This window comes from Lissotriton helveticus, chromosome 10 (genome assembly GCF_964261635.1).
Source record: "Lissotriton helveticus chromosome 10, aLisHel1.1, whole genome shotgun sequence".
NCBI lineage: Eukaryota > Metazoa > Chordata > Amphibia > Caudata > Salamandridae > Lissotriton > Lissotriton helveticus.
This window is the reverse complement of record NC_136071.1, coordinates 524,198,692-524,217,111: the sequence shown is the minus strand read 5'-3', so window position 1 is coordinate 524,217,111 and position 18,420 is coordinate 524,198,692.

The following is an 18,420-nucleotide window of genomic DNA, read 5'->3' as shown; positions in this document are numbered from 1 at the left end:
CGTCCCCGCGGATGTCTCTTTCCACTAGACACAGCCACGGTCATTTAAATGCACATTTGATTAATCGAGCGCCGCCTTCCGAGAATAACAAGCATTGGCATAGCCAATAGGTCTCGCTTTTGGGACCTTATAAGTATTTAGTTTTGCAGCACAATATCCTTGGTGCATCAACATCAGCTGTTGCATGGCTAAACAGTGTACCTTATAAGTGTTTAGCCATGCAACAGGTGATGTTGTTGCACCAAGGATATTGTGCTGCATAACTAAATACTTATAAGGTCCCAAAGGCTAGACCTATTGGCAATGCCAATGCTTTTTTACATTAGAGAGGAAGAGAGCATGCGCTTTGTGTAGTGAAAATAGAAGGTGGTTAAAAGAGGTGAGATGGGCTTTGGAGAGAAATAAAAGCCTTTTGATAGAAGAGACAACGTGTGGTTCAGAGAGAGATGGGGAAGGAGAGAGAGAAATAGGTGTGTGTATGGGAGAGCAAGACAGAAAACCTAGTGTTGCAGGTTGTACGGAATGAAGTTTATAAACTTGATGGTGATGTGATCATATTTTTTCAGGCCCAGAATGACATGTACTGCAACATTTAGGGTGCTCCTCAATCATACCAGTGTAGAGCCTCGGAGCAATGCAGAAGGGCATTACCACCATCCATATGTGAGAGTATGAGGGATTGAATAGCAGTTTTGAAGTCACTTTCTGGAAGAAGGGATTTGAGGTTCTAACTGGTACTAGGCTGTGTTTGTATTTTTTGGCAATGCGTGCCTTGAGGGTGGGGCAACCTTAATTTCTTTTTTAATTACATTTTATAGTGTTTTATATTTCCAAATTTGTGGGCTACTTCAAAGCTTAGTAAACCAGAGACTTTAAAATGGAATGCCAATAGCTGACATGGAGTTAACTCACTGACAGGTGCATGTAAGAGGGACAGATTGTACAATGATGTACACATCCATATAACCAGTGCAGTCCTTGCAATACAATATTGGACAAGGTGAAGCGTTGGGAATCTACCTTTATTCCTTCTAGAAGGCAGATCATTTGAAAGGCAGCAGCAGTTATAAACAAGCGCCAGTTCGCTTTCAGCATTTGTTTTGGAAATCCCCAGTTGTAGTAAATATCATCATACACCAAATTGCCATTATCATAAAATTGTGGCAAAACACATTAAAGATCCAAGTCTCCCTTCTTAATATGTCCTTTGGTGGCCACCCTTGACATTCACCTTCAATACTTCATGGTCATCCTTAGTTAACCATGTATAAATATAGGCAGCCACCTCTTGAGCAACAAATCAAAAATGTTATTCAATGAATAGAAAGAACATTAGTGCCAACTCATTTGATTGACATTACCAAAAGTGCATATTAAAAAACACAAGGTGAATGAACAAAGCAACCGCCCAGCAGAAGTGCCACAAACGAAACAAGCATTTGCAATGCAATAAGTCTCGCATTAGGAAAGTTTGAGCTATTGGTGTTGTAAATGACACATTTTTTATTTATGTGTTGGTTTTGAAAATAGCGAAATTAATAGCTTTGTCATTTACAATGCCAATAGTTTTAACTTTCGCGAATGTGATACCTATAGCATTTGTAATGCAATATGTGTTGTATTTACGTGACTTAGATGTATTGATATTACAAATAACAATGGCTTTTAATAATTAATACTTAAATAAAAGTTATTGTAATTTATAATGGCAATAGCTTAAACTTTTGTAAATAACTTTTGTGAAGATTATGTTCAGTGTATTTTATTGTGACGAAAATCCAAGAACAGAAGTGAAATATTAACATCTTTTTGAGACATTTGTAATACAGCTTAAAACATCGAGAGAACATATTTGAACCAGTTGTTGTTGAATGGTTACACAGTGATACCGGTGGTGGCGCTGAGACGCGGTGGTGGCGCGATAGATAGAGGGTGGGCGATAGATAGATAGAGGGTGGGCGATAGATAGATAGAGGGTGGGCGATAGATAGATAGGGCGAAGGAGTGAGGGCGCGACAAAGCAAGGGCGCGACAGAGCGAGGGAGCGACAGAGCGAGGGAGCGACAGAGCGAGGGGGCGATAGATAGAGCGAGGGGGCGATAGAGCGAGGGGGCGATAGAGCGAGGGGGCGATAGATAGAGCGAGGGGGCGATAGAGCGAGGGGGCGATAGATAGAGCGAGGGGGCGATAGATAGAGTGAGGGGGCGATAGATAGAGCGAGGGGGCGATAGATAGAGCGAGGGGGCGATAGATAGAGCGAGGGCGATAGATAGAGCGAGGGGGCGATAGATAGAGCGAGGGCGATAGAGCGAGGGCGCTAGAGCGAGGGCGATAGAGCGAGGGCGATAGAGCGAGGGCGATAGAGCGAGGGCGATAGAGCGAGGGCGATAGAGCGAGGGCGATAGGGCGATAGAGCGAGGACGATAGAGCGAGGGCGATAGATAGAGTGAGGGCGATAGATAGAGTGAGGGCGATAGATAGAGTGAGGGCGATAGATAGAGTGAGGGCGATAGATAGAGGGAGGGCGATAGATAGAGGGAGGGCGACAGAGGTAGATAGAGCGAGGGAGGTGGATAGAGTGAAGGCGACTGATGGATAGAGTGAGGGCGACAGATAGATAGATAGAGTGGGCGGGTGGCCTGTTCTAACTATGCTCTGTGGTGTTGGCCCTGCAGACTCCCATTGAATAACTTGCTACAACGTGTTTTATAGAACCTTTGCTTCTGTAGTTTTGCAGCGTCTAAGTACTATAAATAAATGTTACTAGTACCCAACTAAATGGCAAAAGGAAATTTGCATTTCTCTTGGAGATCATTTCTGGCAATTTCTGGCAAAAAGCTCTTGCTATAGCGAGCACAAAAGAGTGTTATGGGTCACGGACAGCTGTTTAGAATCATTTTCGGTGACCACTGCAGGTGGCCAATCACCATTTCTATAGCATATACAAGCTGAGTGATTCTTCTTCTCAAAGCGTAAAGAGAACACAAAAAAGAATTGTGATGAAATAAGGTTTAAAGCAGCCACAGTGTGGTTGGCATATTAAATGAAGGACCGAATCAAAAGCGGAATTATCAGTGGAACTATTTGTCAGACTGAAAGGTCGTCATCAAACCCAAGATCTTCATTGTCGGTTGTTACACAAACATAGGGGTTTACTGGAGAATCTCTTCTCCCTCCATATTCTGTTTCTGTGATGGTACAAGTAAACAAAACAAGATTCATTGTATTCTACTATAAACATTAACACCAGATCAGATGGGAGTCGACCATTCTGACAGTCAACTTACCTGAAATAACTAAATGTTAAGCTTTTGAAACTTGTTCTCTTGCTAGAAGACTCTAGCTAATGTTCTATCTAAATCAGTCTGTAAGCTGTTTCTTAAACTGTTCAGAAAACTCTAGCTAATGTTCTTTCGAATTCAAAGTCTGTAAGCTGTTTCTTAAACTGTTCAGGATTTCACACATGAACTTGGAGTATAATTGCTCATTAATATTTACACTCCTACACTTTTTATTTACAAAGAAAGTGTTTTGTGGCTGTGAGTCTGTTATTTCTAAGGTCCACAGAAAAAAAGAATGAGACCTTGACTTTTGTTAAAGCAAAAAATTGGCCGGTGGGTCTAATATAAAGGAACAGACGGGTTCCTGGCAAGACTACAGACCTAAAGCCTGGTCATAAAGCAGACATTTTCTATAAACGCAAAACAGGGGGATGAACAGCACGCTGGCACGTGTATGGCCTGCTGCCCTGCTCTATGTGAGCCGCTCAGAGCACAGGATAGGAAGAGCAAGTTTAGTAGGAGAGGCCTCGGTGGGCATCACTGCTCTCCGGCTTCTTCAAAGGTGAAATACTGAGGCACAAGGTACCTGTTGCTGGAGATGCGAGGCTGACAAACAACATGTTGGGCCCCCATCTGTACGATTTATCAGAGCATAGGAGACTGTGCCCCACTATTGAGTGACATAATATTGCACGCGTTAAATATTCATGCAGCAGAATGAAGTGTTCCCAGATGCTGCGTTCCCTCACCATGGCGAGCTTCACAGGCAAGAATGTCAAATAATATGACAATAAATCACTGTTCTCCCTTTCCGAGCTGAAAAGTCGACATGCTGCGTCTTCCACTCTACATACATTTTGCCAGGAGTGGCTCACCTGGCGAATGGAAGAAACGTCTGGGTGTGACATGTGTGTGCATATCACATCTAGTAGTCCAGTTTAGACAGGTTGGAACTGGCAGTGAGCCCCTGCATAGTTAAACTACACATGCAGCAACGCTTCATAGTGACAGGAGGGCTCTTGGTGGCAGCGAGAGGTCACTGGTTTTGTGCAGCTCCACACTCGACAATTCAGCCGCCAGTCTGCTTTGGGTGTGACTGAAAGTCGCATTGTGGTTGCAAGTGATTACAGTACCCCAAAATGTCAGTTGACTCCGTTCGTTTAATGTGCGGCGCTCGCTGGGCAAACAGCGTACATTGCCTACTCACATTGCATAACAGACTGTAAGCAACTTGGACACCTTGCCTTTCCCTAGAGAGGAAAAAAATAAGTTATAAGGATTCTATTTATACGGAACCTGTCTTTAATGAGAGGAAGTGCCAGGAATAGGTCTTGGTGACAAATCCGGTTGTCAGGGCTCCCTGCTCCACAACCTGAATCATCTGAAGCTCAGTGGCCCTGCGCGCTCCGCCGCCCTCGCAAGGCGCGCACAATTAAGTGCCACGGCATGTTTAGCCCAGCACAAAGTGCAGCCTTTACTTGACACTGTAATGACGCTCGACGTAGTATGAAGGTAAAAGTGGCTACAGGAATGGCAAACATAGCACCGTTATTGGTTTGTGCTTTGTTTCGAATTCTATCAGTGTAAAAAAACATAAGAGAACACAAATTTGCATCAAGCACGAAATACATTACTTGTTAAACCAGCGGTGACGGTGGGGAGAGGTGTGGGGCGGGGGCAGCAAGACAGACATGCTGGGTGGGAGGAGAAAGGGAGCGAGTGAAAGCACGACAATTGTTGTGCATTTGAAGCTCTCGGCATTGCTGTGGCGGGGGCCGGGTAGCCTGTTCCTTTGAAGTCCGATGGGGTGGCGGGGAATGCGGATTCCTTTGAAGTCTGATGCCGAGGCTGGCTGGCGCTGTGCACACGCCTGGCTCATATGAACTGTACGCGATCCGCAGTTGGGTAGACTTTTCGGAAGCGTTACTATAAATCTCGCCTTTTATCCCTACAGGATGGAATAGGCGAGACTTTAAAACTGTGGCAGCAAGAGATTCTAAAAAGTATTAATAATAGAAGTGTGTGAGGGAAGGGACTGATGCAAGACAAATCGCTGAGCAAGGCTCACACAAGGGCCAATGTATGGTGGAGTGTGAGGGGAGGGGAGTTGGAATTCAAAGGTCACTGTAAATGAGAAACGTAAAAGAATGTTTATTCAACACTAAAAAATAAAAAAAGAGTTCCTTTTGTTTCATAACTGAACCGTTATCTTACATTCCAAGATCACAATACAATTATAAAATATAAATTGTTAAAACAATAATTATCATGAATGAGGAACATTAGAGGGGCAGACCTTAGGTTTTAGTATATTTACCGTATGGGAAGAAGCGTCCTCTATGGAGCCCACAACTAAAATGTCAGGGATTACACATGACAAGACTAAGGTGCATCAGAGAAGCTGTACCTGCAACTCAGTACTGATATTGTATCTCAGACTCCAGGCTAGACTGCAGTACAGAGGAGGAAGCGTCCTCTGTGGAGCCCAGGACTGACATGCAGGGATTAAACATGACAAGATGGGGTACATAAGAGAAGCTGTACGTACGACTCAGTACTGATGCTGTATCTCCAACTCCAGGCTAGCTCCGGGGAGCCCAGAACTGACATGGCAGGGATTACACAGGACAAGACTGAGATACATTGACGTTTCTCCGTGAATCAAAGTGATGGAAGAGTAGGCGCTGCTGGCATTGAGGTGCAGTGGCAAATCTAGGAATGGACCCACGTACTGGATAAAAGAGGATCCCGCAGAAGAGGACTGAGGTGTATTGACAGATCATCAACGGAGCAGGACAGATGTCCCTGGGAAGAGGTATTTGCTGCTCCCATCACTGAACAAGCAGAGGCCCGGGTGCTTGAGGTCAGGTTTGAGTGACTTTAAAAGAACTGTATTCATTACTTAACACAGCAGGTAGTCCTGGAAGAGGTCGCGCAGGCCTTTCTTAATACCGGAAAAGCGAGTGGGAGGGGGGGGGGGGGAGAAGGTAATAAATGAACCTTCATCTAAGTCGAAATCACAGAACTGCCAGTCCTGCTGCAACAATTCCCCAGACACACAGTCAATCTGTACCATGTGACCCCTGGATTAGTATTCCAAACGAATTTATTTTTCTTTTTTATACATTTGTCAACGATTTTTTGAAAAACAGACACAAACAGAACCACTGTCAGATCAAAAGGTTCATATATACAGTATCTACAAATGTACACATTTACAAATTTGCAATAATGAATTAAACAAAAGTGGTTTGACACACCAAAGAAAACAATAACATATACAATAGTCCAAATGAATTGCAATTATATACAGTGCAAAAATTAGTCCATAAACAGAAGACGGGCACCAGTCCTAGGAATTGAAGAACCAGGTGACAGGCGGGATTGAGATTGAAAACAAGCCTGCCTGTCTACAAAAGCCTGTGGTATAATGTTTTTCAGGGTTACGAAGCTAGGGTACAGAGTGGAAGTATGATTTACATCCTAGCGGCACCCTTAGTTGTAGCCACAGGGTGGTATTGTCGACGCGTTTCGAACCTCAATGTTCGAGGTTCTCTTCAGGACGGGGACTGGGAGAAAGATTCTGCACGAGGGCACAAAAGATTGCCGTAGTGTAGGTATGTCGTGATTCGTGGTCACACCTGCAGTTAACGCAGAGCAGAACTTTGGGCGTAGTGTCAGACTTCAAGAGCGTTCGAGGATCAAAGCAGCTCACATTATTATTGCGCGTTGGTCTGGGTCTAGGGACCACCGAGAAGAGAGTGACCGGTCACTGACCTCAATTCAGGCCGGCAGGCGAGGTTGGCCCGTTCAATGGAGAAATTAATCCAGCCTCAGAGGAATCTTTGTTGCTCACTCACTCCCAACGAATAGCAGTCTATAGGTCACTCACTCCCAACGAATAGCAGTCTATAGGTCTATAGACTGCTATTCGTTGGGAGTGAGTGAGCAACAAAGATTCCTCTGAGGCTGGATTAATTTCTCCATTGAACGGGCCAACCTCGCCTGCCGGCCTGAATTGAGGTCAGTGACCGGTCACTCTCTTCTCGGTGGTCCCTAGACCCAGACCAACGCGCAATAATAATGTGAGCTGCTTTGATCCTCGAACGCTCTTAAGTCTGACACTATGCCCAAAGTTCTGCTCTGCGTTAACTGCAGGTGTGACCACGAATCACGACATACCTACACTACGGCAATCTTTTGTGCCCTCGTGCAGAATCTTTCTCCCAGTCCCCGTCCTGAAGAGAACCTCGAACATTGAGGTTCGAAACGCGTCGACAATACCACCCTGTGGCTACAACTAAGGGTGCCGCTAGGATGTAAATCATACTTCCACTCTGTACCCTAGCTTCGTAACCCTGAAAAACATTATACCACAGGCTTTTGTAGACAGGCAGGCTTGTTTTCAATCTCAATCCCGCCTGTCACCTGGTTCTTCAATTCCTAGGACTGGTGCCAGTCTTCTGTTTATGGACTAATTTTTGCACTGTATATAATTGCAATTCATTTGGACTATTGTATATGTTATTGTTTTCTTTGGTGTGTCAAACCACTTTTGTTTAATTCATTATTGCAAATTTGTAAATGTGTACATTTGTAGATACTGTATATATGAACCTTTTGATCTGACAGTGGTTCTGTTTGTGTCTGTTTTTCAAATATTCGTTGACAAATGTATAAAAAAGAAAAATAAATTCGTTTGGAATACTAATCCAGGGGTCACATGGTACAGATTGACTGTGTGTCTGGGGAATTGTTGTGCGAATAATCCTGTCCAACCACCCTGTTCTGTTTTCCCTATTGTTGAGATCCGGGTTGGGCAGTTGTAGGATCCAATACCTTTACTGTTTCACAGTCCTGCTGCAAGGCAGGGCTGAGAAGTAGTGACAGTTGTGGTTGTCATACTACACCTCCACTGAGCTGATGCAGTGGCTGCCTCAGATCCAATGCAGACCTGCGCATGGCTCCCGGAAGCGGAGAAGGCCCAGGTCAGTGAGGTGGTGAACTGGCTCAATGTCCATGGGTCCCAGGGCTGCATCTTGAGGGGCTCTGCAGCGCAGGGCGGAGGCAGGCAGTGCTCGGGCCAGGCTAAATGCACACTGGCAGAGCAGAGCTGGGTAGTGAGTGTCTTAGAAGAGATGCCAGTTCAATGGGTGTCTCAGTACGTCTCATGGGTCATGGCGACAGACTTGCAGAGGAGGGAAACTGGGACAGAGCTGCGCGTGCTTGCTGGCACGCCAGAGAAGCCTCTGGTAGGAGCAGATCAGGGCTGTAACACCTTCACTTCTTCAGGAGAAAGGGCGTCCGCTGCCCTTACCGGCACAGCATGGGGGCGGAGTGGCTCGCTTCCAGGAGACTTGAACCTGCGTGTGCAGAGTGCGAGGGGGCTACAGCGAGTCCTGTAAGAGGCTCTCGGGGACCGAGACATGAGGCAATGCTAGGACTGAAAGAGGTCCCGTTCCATTAGCAGTTCTCAGCACTGAGGAGTAACATATCAGCAACAAGCCTGGGTGATGTGTGCGCGCGAGCTAAAAAAAAAAAAAAAGACACCAGTGGTGCACGCGCGCACGTACACAATGACAAAAGTGAAATCTGGCATGCGAGTGGTGTGCGATGTGCGCACACCATGGCGAGAGAGGAAAGCCATATGGCGCCTCTGCTGGTCATTGTGCGCGTAACCGCAAGTTGGTTGCGGGCAGCCTATGGGTAGCACTTTCAAAACCCGCGTACTAAATGTCTCGCTTGAGACAGCGCTTGCGCTGGCTCAGGCAAGACTGAATATGTGACCATCTGCTGCGTTCACCTCAGGTGCAGAGAGTAGTTTCTCTATGTGGAGACTGTGAGAGAAAAAGTGTGTTTCATACCTTTCTATTGATAACACAAAAATGGAAACCATAAACTTGCAATAAATGAAGCTGAGGCCAGATGACAAAAATAATTCACTATCGAAAACAGTACAACACATACCTAGGTGTACAAATAAATGTCATACCGCATGGAAAATAAACGTGTTCCATAAAAAAGAATGGGAAGCAAGTGTGCATATTATGAAGGTAATTTCTGCGTTATAACCACAGTAAGGGAGGGAGGGAGATTTACACTGTTATCCTGAGCGGTTTAAAACTTTACCCGAAGGCCCAATTTTAAACAGTCACACCATATGGTTGCTCTATATTACTGTGACGTGCAGGTCCTATATAGGATAGATTAGTTAAGCTAGTGGCTTGATTTACTGAGATGTTTATCTTGAATTGAGAATGTCGTCACAACACAGAATTCTTCCACAGCGCTTAAATTAATTCACTTTGCTGACATTAAAAACCACGTTCCGGGTTAGAAAGGGAGAGATGTGTGATAGGCATTCATAAAGAGATCTATCGAGTTTATGCAGAATTAAATCACAAGCTGAGGGATGGGAAGATCTATATATGATTTCTTGATTTCCAAATACCTCAAGTGCCCACATTTTACAAGTTATTTTAAAAAGTATTCTGTATTTATGCCAGATTATTTTAACCCTAAGTATGTGGAGGCTCACGTTGTGGAAATAAGTACTTACAAAGCAAGCCGTTTTATATATATTTTGTCTTGTAATGGAAAATTATTTTGTATAAAAAAATAAAGTATTAACTTCACCAACCACCCTGTGAAAATATGTTATGTTGGCAGCTTGTATAGCGCATGGTTACTCCAGTTCAGGGTGTCCCTGTGCTGAATTCCGACAAGACCAAGAAAATTAGAAAGACTGGGTTGATATTACTGTTGGTAAAGATTTTTCTTAAACAACCAGGTTTTTAGATGGTTTCGGAAAGCCATTTCAGAAGCCTCCAAACTAAGTAGGGGGAGTGACTTCCATGTTTCGTTGCCAGGAACCTGAACGAGACACCGCCAAAACGGTTTCTGTTAAATTTGGGGACACTGACCAGCCCTGTTTCAGCCGATCTCAGACCGCGCATGGGATGGTAAGGTTGGATTATCGGAAGAAAGTATTTTGGACCTTTGCCCTGAAGTATTCTGTGAATAGAACAGGGTTTTGAAGGATATCCTTTCCTCAATAGGGAGCCAGTGAAGTGTTTCCAGGGCTCGCCCTGTGGGAGCAAATGTGGGGATGTTCAGCAGCATACGTGTTGCTGCTTTTTGCTCCTGCTGGAGCATATGTATGCTCCTCTCGGATGCCCCCAAGTAAAGGATGTTGTAATAGTCTAATCTTGAAGCAACAAGGGCCTGGACCGCTTTTTTTTGTGCAGTCCGGAATAAGCCGAAGGATTTTCCTGATCATTTTTAGAATCCCGAAGCAGGTACCTGTAAGGGTGGAGATTTCGTCAGAGAAAGATAGAATAGAATTGAACCAAACACCAAGGTTTTTTACTTTGTGGTTCGGGAAGGGTGGGGATCCCAGCTCACTGGGCCACCAGATCAAGTACCAAATAGATGGTTGCTTCCCTACCACGAAAATATCAACTTTACTGGCATTTTGTCTAAGGCAGCTGTTTTTCATCCAATTAGCCCGGTCAGCTAGACATAGCTTAAAATCCTCTTCCGCTTGTTCATTGTCCTGTGCCAACATACGGATCAGAAGCTTGTCGGCCACATACGACACATATTGCTCATATTGGTGCACTTTCCCACGGATATGACACTTTAGTGTTCTTGACTGTCAGAACAGAGGCCCAAGACGTTGCACTCCAGCTGTGTGGTGATTCATGGGACCCTTCACAACACTGCAAACGTGAAATTACTTATATCATGTGCTTAGCATAGTCAAGTACCATGGACTATAAATAGCATACTTTTTCTTGTGCAGTTAGTTCTGCGCAAGCAGAGGCTTCACATAGTACTGGTGTTGAGGTCACAATGTAACGCATTCATATCCAGGAAGGAATGAAACATTCAAGGGCCTTCCTGTCTGTGAAGTATTTTGCCTTTGATGGCTTCCTATTACGTGACCCAACGGTCATCCTGTGAGTCTCACTGGTATTACCTTGACAACAGTCTTAGCGGGAGTCACAACACTATCTGGACGGACCCGCAGAATGCTAGTCCCCTCAAAATGCCATATCGACATATTGATAATCATTTTGTGTTCACACATTCTACTGCCAGTATTCTCCCTAATGATTCAAACCTCAGTGGAATGAAGGGTTCCAGTGCGCTCACCTCTGACATGATGTTTGTTCGCATGTCTGTGTGGCGATGGTGCCCAGGATTTAAAGTAAAGGGGAGAACACCAGAACAGCTGTCTGTCCATCCTTGGAGGGATTTATGAGAAGGGATTGCAGTAAAAACACAGGATCTCTTCTGGCTGTGGATGGAACTCGATTGAAGACAGAAAGTGATACGTGTAACAGCTCGCTATGCAACTTGAACTAAAAAATGTCGCCAGGTTTATTGTGTGATTTTAAAGCTGCAGTTCCCACCTCCACCAAAAATCCACAACACTCAACAAAACTACACACACTCCAAACTACATAATTACACTTCACTCCACACCGTTACACGCCCCACACAGCCACACAGTTCCCAAAAACATAATTACACCCAACGTAATTCAACTCCGCAACGTGTCCCATATTTACACTCCAATAATTCCACACCATGCCACACTGCACACTTCAGCAGTACACAATTCCATACCACACAACATAATTACACTCCACTTGATACCAGATAAGTACACTCCACATAACTCTGTTCCATGCCACATAGCAACCCTTCACATAAATACACTCCACACCATGACAATTCCGCTCAACATAATTTCACTCAATGCCATACAATTCCACACAACGCAATTTAACTTCACACAATTCCATTCCATCCCACAAAGTTCTACTCGACAATTTCACATCACATCACATACATCCACACCACATAAGTCCACTTCATGCCACATAATTCACTCAATACATGCTACTCCACAACATCACTACGCATAATCAACCACACTTAATACCACATAATTACTATCCCCATAATTCCAGTGCACAAACACTGATGCAGCATTTCTCATATTGGTTCACTTCAGGTATTTCATCACAGTTTCTTTACCATAACTTTTCTAAAAATACAAACCACAAACACACACATTCTCCTCTTCTTCTTTCGTTGTCTTCTGCGTATACAAGTGCAGATTCTTTATACAGCTATAACCTTCTCTCCCCTTCAGTCTCCCTCACACTCTTTCTACTACTCTATCTAGAGTTCATTTAACACTTTATACACAAACTACCTATAACTCTCAATCTTACTTTCTATTTTATACAGCTCTCACCCAATCTGTTCACCATACCACAGTTTCAGTACACAAATACACCACACACCACACAATTCCACATAATCCCAATTCAAACCAAATAACCGTACTACAAACAGCATACATCCACTCCACTGCAAACAAAAACAGAAGTAAAAACAATCTACAATGCAAATAGCTCTAACTTTCACAAATGCAAGAACAATTGCATTGCAAATGCTTGTTTCTATGGTGCAAGAGAACATTTCCTTCACAGCTGCATTACATTACTGGTGGAGGCATTTCATCCTCTAGATTAGGATTTTTAAGACATTCAGACTACTGTTGGCTAAGCCTGTTACATTGGAAGTGGGAGCTGTAGCTTTGTTGTTGAACCCTGTACCATCTGCCTACCCCTACTGTAGCTAGCCTTGGATTGCAAATTATATGCTACTTAATTTTTCTCCAGCATGCCACTTCCAGGTAGATTTTTCAGTCCTAAACCATGAATGACAATTTGCTTATAAGGGGCGGGATGGGGGAAAAAAAGAAGAAAAAAAAAATCGCAGGTGTGTAATGTAGAGTTGAAGGAAGAGGATTCTTCTACATAGGTTTTAAAAAATACAGGGCAAGAGAAACTGCACATCTAGGCTTAACTGCCTTAAGTACCTTTGGGTTTTGATTTTAATCAAAGTGGTCTTGTGGAGAGTTGAACCACTACCAACTCTGGTGCAGGTCAGACTTGCTTGACACACGAGTATTGGCTAATTCATACGTGCACCTTCAGACCATATGGCTATAAAGCCTATTCATGTACAAATTCTGCGGGAAAAGACACGTCATAGATCCATTTGTACACAATTATCCGCATTTAGATCACCTTCCTTCCACCCCAAGCCTCCAAAGAGCTATTACAACTTGATTCACTTGCCCTGTGCAGTCAGCTGCCACTTTTAATGGCAGCCCTTTATATCTAACACTTGAGTTGAAAAGTTCAATTGCTTTAAGATTATCATTGGGCCCATGGAGAATATGTTGCCACTCATAAAAAGCTCACTACGCCACTGCTCCTGGACATGATCTCAAAATCTAGAACAAGAAACCACATTCGGCTGGGTAGCTCAAAGAAACTGGAAAAAGCTAGAACAATAATATTGATGTGCCTACAGTGAAATTAGCATTAAAGGAGGACCTCAAAATTCTGACCAAAGGTACAAGTGTGGGGCAAGGTCAAATCAGAAGGTCAAAGGTTGCAAAATCAGACTGCACCCCGACACTCTGAACTCAGTTAGATCAGTTTCTTAATTCAAAGACTCATAACAATGGATGAAGTAGACCTACTTGGGAGCCTGTATTATTATAAAGGATGAGCATCTTGATAAATGTAAAATCTGAAACCCCCTTGGAAGGGGGCGGATCCATGAGAAGACTATATAGTTGACGGGAGTAGGTGGGAGAGGTGTGGCGCCGCGGCCAGGGCGACTGACGCTGGAATCTGGGGATCAGGGTTCGATCCCCGACTCCGGCGGCAGGTTAGCCCAGCACCATGTGACTCTGGGCAATAGCTCTCTTAATCTTCCCGACGGCCCCCAGCGCCTAGAGACCCTAACGGGTGATTGTGCGCTATACAAATGTGGATTATTATTGACCCACGGGATGACCCAGACCAAGCAGTCTCAACCAAATGATACCACGGCGTATCGTGGAGTGATACAATGGATGAGCAGCTCAACATCAACTGGTCGAACTGCACACAGTAGAGGATGAGGAGTATTTCCTGCTGGAAGCAGTGTCCAAAACAGAGAGGTCAGTCAGTCAATTACCAGCTTTTGCTTAAGGGCATGCTGAAGTCCTCTGCAGACACTTACAGGGACCCAGTCAAGACCATGGACCACATGAAGAAAAAGTACAAGCCAGCTCCACAGGATTTGGCTTCGGGGCTAGAGTGCCTGACTCACCGATAGTGCACACTACTCGTGAGAGGGCCTCCACTCAGGCTACAGGGAATTCTTCTCCGCTAGATAAGGAATCGAAAAACATTGTTTATGCAGGGAAAGTGGTAGCTCTTGGGGCGGCCACTCATTGGAGGGTTGCAAAGTCGGTGGGCCTCTTCTCTAGGTACAGCTGTTGAGAGGCCATGGAGGAGCTCATCAGGCACACTCTCAAGAAGGGAGAGGATGGTGTTGCAGAGGGTAAAACCATCAGCAACCAAATATAAGGTGTCCGGTTGCTGTGGCAGACAGCAGCTAGGGACTTTAACACCAGCCTATTACTCTGTATCAGTGGCGGCTGCTACCTACGGGGAGTGGTTGGCGGGCAAACAGGAGGTGGGTGACGGTGCAACATTAAATCAACAAAATTGACAACATGCAATACATTATTGCAACTATTAAACAGTAATGTAATGCATGTCAGCGATTTTGTGCTCCTATTTTATGGTACATTATGCACATATAAAACATTTTAAAAAAAGACAATTCAATTACCTTGTGGGACGTCCACACTCCCGTCCAGTGTCTTTCACTCCTCCAACTCGGGCCCAAGGCAACTCCCCTAATCAATCCTGGCACTGCTCTCAACCAACAAGAGAGCAGCCCCAGGATTGGATGGAGCAGGCTCTCTCAGTGCTCCAAAGAGCACTGGAGGCCTTTGCTGGGTCTCAACCCAGCTGTCCATGACAGCTGGGTTTTGTTTAAGTGCGCATGTCTGGCTGGCCTTTGCAAGACAGCCGGCCAAAAAGGCCTGCACACTTTAAACTTAAGTGCCCTGCCCATAACTTCTTTCTGTTGCTGCGTCAGCAGCTGCCCCGTCCCGTCCTGATGCTCGGGACGAGGTTATGGAAAAATAAAATGGTAATACATTTCACTGTATTACCATTTTATTTTTCATCTCTGGGGTATGAGGAGCATTTCAATAGGTGTGGAGACGATCCTCCGCATCAATGGAGGAGCCACCCCTGCTCCATAGGCATGCCTGGTTTAGGGTGTCAGGATTTAAGCCAGAGGTGCAACAGGACCTTCTAAATGTACCCTTTGATGGGGCTCCCTTTCAGCCCACGGACCACATGCTTGAAAATACTGAAGAGGATATGACCACCACCAAGTCGATGAGCGTCTTACAGTCCCAATGCCAAAACCTGCTTTTTGTAAACCGCACGGTTGATAGGACCAGGCAGCTTCATAGCTGCGTTGGATTTGAAAGATGCATATTTTCACATCTGCATATATCCAGCACACAACTGGTTCCTTCGCTTCATGGTAATTGAAAAACATTTCCAGTTGAAAATCCTCCTCTGCAGAGTTACTACAATCCCAAAGGTATGTACGAAGTGTCTGGCAGTCATGGTAGCTCATCTAAGCTTACATGCAATCCATGTATTTCCATACCTAGGCGGCAGGCAGAAAACAAAGCCCAGCACACACTCAGATAGCAATGTGCTATTGTACAGACTGGGCTTCACCATGAGTGAGAAACCATCTATAACCCCAGCAGATTCAGCCCTTACTAGGATCAAACCTCAATGCACATACAGGTAAGGTACACCCGAACCAACAAAGGGTGGGTGTAGGCGTTCCAACAGCTGCTGCCTCTTTTTCAGATGCACAGTCCGATCAATGCCCACAGTGTAATGAAACTAATGGGAATGATGGCTTATTGAATAGCAAACGTCCCCCAAAGTGAGGTTAGGCATGCAACCATGACTGGAGTGTATCACGCCAATAGGCTTAAGTAGAGGGCAATGGAAGAATCTAGTGGTTGCAATTATAAGGGCCCAGCATTCTCTCCACTGGTGGAACAGCAACAATGTGTTGATCTGCAGGAGTTTCCCAACCCCCTCCTGCAAGTGACCATCACCTCACATGTGTCTCATGTAGGGTGGCATGCCTGCATTCACCACATGACGATCCAATGCACCGGAGGTCAACAGCACCTGGGTCGCAACATCAGTTACTTGAAATTGATAGCCATTAGAATAGCCCTTAAAGTGTTTGTCCACACTGGCGGCTGGAAATTAAGGCGATTGGAAGGGCAGGAAAAAGTAAGTCCATTAAAATAACATAAATATGAGTAAATACACAAAAGAAATAAATAAAAAGTTACTTACCATGGTTTGCGGAGACACGTCCTCCTTGCTCCGGTCGTCTTCATCTCCTGATGTCACATCCACCTGGGCTTAACAAATCCTGGCGCTGCATGAGAGCAGTGCCAGGATTGGAGGGCGGGGCTCTCAACCCGGTTGTCTAAGAAAGCTAGGATGAGAGCTTCACAGTGTGCACGTCAGGCTGGCCATCGTAAGACGATCGGGCAAAGGGACATGCTCACTATAAACTACTGCACAGTCATGAAACCAACCACTGCTCCCACACAGCAGGCCGCACCCCGTCCTGCCACCCAGTTCCGGACGGGTTGACTGAAAATAAAATGGTAATGGACTAACTTCATTACCATTTTATTTTTTTGTCTGGGGCAATTAAGTGGGGCACCGCTCCTCTGCTCAAATGGAGGAGTTGCCCCTGTTTGTCCAGCTTCTCAGGAATAGAGAGAGTCCAGGGTGGAAGACACATGACACCTTACACTTCAGAAGTCAGGAACCTCATCTGTGAAGTACCTCAAGGATCTTTAATAAGCCCCACACTTTTCAACATCTACATGTCGTCACTGGCCAACATATCAGAATGCATGGCATCAACATGCTCCTCTACGCAGACAACACCCAAATAATACTGTCCCTCACTGACCAGATGCCCAGGACAAGGATCAAGTTCTACCCCAGCATGACTGCAGTGGCCACCTGGATGAAGTCAAACTGCCTCAAGCTCAGCCCGACAAGATCAAAGTTGAGATTTTCAGAAAGAAGATCTCACTATGAGACTCCGCCTGGTTGCTGACAGACCTAGGGTCCACCCCCAAGACACCTAGGAATCATCTAGGACAATAAGCTGGACATGATTACCCAGGTGAACTCACCACAATCTGCTTCCAAATGTTGAGGATGCTGCAAAAAATCAAAGTGGCTACCAGATAATACCAGGAAAACAGTCACATGAGCTCTCATGACCAGCAGACTTGGCTATGACAAGGCGCTGTATCCAGGAATCACCAAACAGCTCCTAAACATACTCCAAACCGTTCAGAATGCAGCAGCCAGTCTCCTCCTCAACTTATCACTCCACACATGCATTATGCTACACCTCAGAAAACTCCACTCGCTCTCCCTACACAAATGCATTAAATTGGAACTCCTTGCACACACACACACATACAAAGCACTACACAACATAGGCCCGCCTACCTCAAAAGAGGCATACACTTTCACCAACCCTCCAGACACAGACGCTCAGCCGAACTCTCACTGGCACACATAACCCACATAACCAAAAGCAGAGCAGGAGGTTGTGCCTCCTCATACATCTCCCCCAAAGCATGGAATGACCTCCCGCAGAGCATCATAGTCTCCTTATCACTTCTTGAGTTCCGCAGGATACTGAATACCAGGCTTTTTGAATAATCTCCAGGAAGACTCTTGCCTTGCCACCTACAAAGTGCCTCGCTACCTTCACAGGTGATTAGTGAGCTATACAAATCAGGATAAGATAAAGATTAGATAAAGATAAGATAACAAAATACTAAAGGATCGATATCTGCATAGCAATTAAATCCACAAAAAATGAAAAAGCATAAGTAGGAGTGCTGACATCTTGGGGATCCCATGCACAACAGATTCTAATGAGGACAGAAAGGTGTTCAGGGATAGACACAGCCGACCTAAGGTTGGGATAAATAGGATTAAGTGGCAATCCATATCTCAGCGAGACATTCTAAAGAGCACCATAGCTAACATTCAACCAACACAGGGAGAATTAACACCATCCGGCTGTCATCACCATCATTTAGCTGAATCCATAG